Genomic DNA, 3,573 nt, shown 5'->3' with positions numbered 1-3,573 from the left:
CAGGAGTTGGAGGTTGCTGTGAGCTGTAATGCCACGGCACTCTGCCCAGGGGGATAGCTTGAGGCTCTGTCTCAAAAAAAAAAAAAAAAAAAACGCAATGGACTCATTTATTCAGCCGCGTGGCTCTGGGCACAGGCCCTATGGTGGGCCTGCAACTGGCTTATGGCCAACTTTTTCACTCTGGTAGCCTTTGTGCAGATAAATAATAAAGATGCAGGCTCAGCGCCTGTGGCTCAAGCACCTAAGGTGTCAGCCACGTACACCTGAGCTGGCAGGTTCGAATCCAGCCCAGGCCCGCCAAACAACAATAACAGCTGCAACCAAAAAATAGCTGGGCGTTGTGGCGGGTACCTGTAGTCCTAGCTACTTGGGAGGCGGAGGCAGGAGAATCACTTGAGCCCAGAAGTTGGAGGTTGCTGTGAGCTGTGATGTCATGGCACTCTACCCAGGGTGACAGCTTGAGGCTCTGTCTATAATAATAATAATAATAATAATCCAGATGCAGAACTGTGGGTGGTGATGTACATGATACCTGCAGTACTGACTCTGCTTGTTGGATTTAATCCTCTTGTCACAGGTAACATTATTTGGAAGAATGTCTCTGTAATACACTATTCTTTTGTGTGGTGTGGGCTGTCAGCCTGGCACGTACCTCTTGCTTCATACACAACAGAATATCTTATATGAAGAAGAAGGCAGGCTCTAATCTTTAGAAAACTGGAGAGCCAATCAGGCTGGGTCTGTAGATGGGAACATAAGCCAAATGGGCTGAATCATCTCTAGCATGAAGCCCAAGGGCTATGGTGAACTCAAGGGAGCTCTCTGGTCGTCTGGTGATTATCATAGCATGGATGAGCCTATTCCACAGTTCATCGAAGAATCCAGTTGTGGAAGAATTCGATTGGTTATTGCCACAGTAATTATTTTCTCATGGGTCTACCTATACATAAACAAGGAAATTCAGTCCTCCTGGCCAATACAATAGAAGACAACTTTTAAACAACTTTAAGGCTGATCATGGTGGCTCACACCTGTGATCCTAGCACTCTGGGAGGCTGAGGCAGGTAGATTGCCTGAACTCACAGGTTCTAGACCAACCTGAGTAAGAGCGAGACTCCCATCTCTAAAAATAGCCAGACATTGTGGCAGGCACCTGTAGTCCCAGCAACTTGGGAGGCTGAGGCAAGAGAATTGGTTGAGCCCAAGAGTGTGAGGTTGCTGTGACCTAAGACACCACAGAACTCTACTGGGGGTGAAAGTGAAACTCTGTCTTAAAAAAAAAAAAAAAATAGGGCAGCGCCTATGGCTCAGTGAGCAGGGCACCGGCCCCATATATTTATGTTGGTGGGTTCAAACCCAGCCACTACCAAACTGCAACAAAAAATAGACAGGCACTGTTGCGGGCATCTGTAGTCACAGCTACTTGGGAGGCCGAGGCAAGAGAATCGCCCAAGCCCAAGACCTGGAGGTTGCTGTGAGCTGTGATGCCATAGCACTCTACCCAGGGTGACAGCTTGAGGCTCTGTCTCAAAAAAAAAAAATCTGGGAGGCACCTGTGGCTCAATGAGTAGGGCACCAGCCCTATATACCAAGGGTAGCAGGTTCGAATCCAGCCCCTGCCAAACTGCAACAAAAAAATAGCCGAGCATTGTGGTGGGCACCTGTATTCCCAGCTACTCAGGAGGCTGAGGCAGAAGAATCACCTAAGCCCAAGAGCTGGAGGTTGCTGTGAGCTATGATGTCACAGCACTCTACTGAGGGCGACAAAGTGAGAGTCTATCTCTTAAAAAAAAGAATCTTGTTAAATATTTTCAGTCAATTTTTTATAAACATTAGGGTAAACAAAAAAACAAACAAAAAAAGGAAAGACAACAAAATGCCTGAATGAGGAGTGGCGCCTGTGGCTCAGTGAGTAGGGTATCGGCCCCATGTACCAAGGGTGGCAAGTTCGAACTTAACCCTGGCCAAACTGCAAAATAAAATAAAATAAAATAAAGCTGGGCGCCTGTAGTCCCAGCTACTTGGGAGGTTGAGACAAGAGAATCACCTAAGCCCAAGAGCTGGAGGTTGCTGTGAGCTGTGACGCCAGGGACATAAAGTGAGACTGTGTAAAACAAACAAACAACCCCCCCACCAGAAAACAGAAATGCCTGGATGAGATGTTAAGAAGGTTAAAGACTGAAGAATGAGAACCATATACAGTTAGACCAGTGTTTTTCTATTTTTTTTGTTTGTTTACAGAGACAGAGTCTCACTTTATTGCCCTCAGTAGAGTGCGGTGGCATCACAGCTCACCCTGTGCTTAGGTGATTCTCTTGCCTCAGCCTCCTGAGTAGCTGGGACTACAGGAGCCCACCTCAAAGCCTGGCTATTTTTTTGTTATTGTCTCAGTTTGGCTGGGGCCAGGTTCGAAACCACCACCCTAAGTATATGGGACCAGTGCCCTACTCACTGAGCTACAGGTACTGCCCTAGAGCAATGTTTTTCAACCTTTTTTATCTCACGACACACCTGAACCTACAGTTCCACTTCCATGGCACACTTAAATTGTGCCAATCAAAAGAAAGAATAAGCTCGTGCCTATAAACCTAGCACTTGGAAGGCCAAGGCAGGCAGATTGCCTGAGCTCACTAGTTTGAGACCAGCCTGAGCCAGAGCGAGAACCCATCTCTAAAAATAGCCAGGTGTTGTGGTGGGCGCCTGTAGTCCCAGGTCCTTGGGAGACTAGGCAAGAGGATGGCTTGAGCCCAAGAGTTTGAGGTTGCTGTGAGCTGTGATGCCTCAGCACTCTACCAAAGGTGATGAAATAAGACTCTGTCTCCAAAAAAAAAAAAAAAGGAAAGAAAGTAAAAACAAGAATATACCTACTATGCTTTGAACTAGTTTTGAAAATAATTTAATTAATGATCTTTAAAAATTTAGGGGGCACACCTAAGATCCTCTCACAGTATACCACTTGAAAATCACTGAGTTAGGGCGGCGCCTGTGGCTCAGTGGATTGGGCCCCAGCCCCATATACCAAGGGTGGCAGGTTCAGACCAGGCCCCGGCCAAACTGCAACAACAACAACAAAATAGCTGGGTGTTGTGGTGGGCGCCTGTAGTTCCAGCTACTAGGGAGGCTGAGGCAAGAGAATCGCCTAAGTACAGGAGTTGGAGGTTGCTGTGAGCTGTGTGACACCACAGCACTCTACCTAGGGCAATAAAATGAGACTCTGTCTCTAAAAAAAACAAAAAGACAGACAGAAAATCACTGAGTTAGGGTTTGTTTTACTTTCACTTCCTTCTCTAAGAAATATTGTATCCAAGCTCCAGCGCCTGTGGCTCAAGTGGCTAAGGCACCAGCTGTGGCATACACCTAAGGTGGCAGGTTCAAATCCAGCCCGGGCCTGCCAAACGACAATGAAGACAGCAACCAAAAAATAGCCAGGCATCGTGGCAGGCACCTGTGGTCCCAGCTACTTGGGAGGCAGAGGCAGGAGACTCGCTTGAGCCTAGGAGTTGGAGGCTGCTGTGAGCTGTGATGCTATGGCAACTCTGCCCAAGGGGACAGCTTGAGGCCCTGTCTCAAAAA

The 3,573-nt window shown here is 47.4% G+C and overlaps 1 pseudogene; it reads left to right on the top strand.

Annotated features, from left to right (window-relative positions):
- The window catches only part of LOC111725070, a 2,357-nt pseudogene extending 1,372 nt beyond the window's left edge, over positions 1-985 (top strand).
- The last annotated feature ends 2,588 nt before the right edge of the window (positions 986-3,573 follow it).

Source organism: Otolemur garnettii, unplaced genomic scaffold (genome assembly GCF_000181295.1).
Source record: "Otolemur garnettii isolate 467f Iridium unplaced genomic scaffold, OtoGar3 scaffold00031, whole genome shotgun sequence".
NCBI lineage: Eukaryota > Metazoa > Chordata > Mammalia > Primates > Galagidae > Otolemur > Otolemur garnettii.
This window is presented reverse-complemented; position numbering and strand designations above follow the sequence as displayed.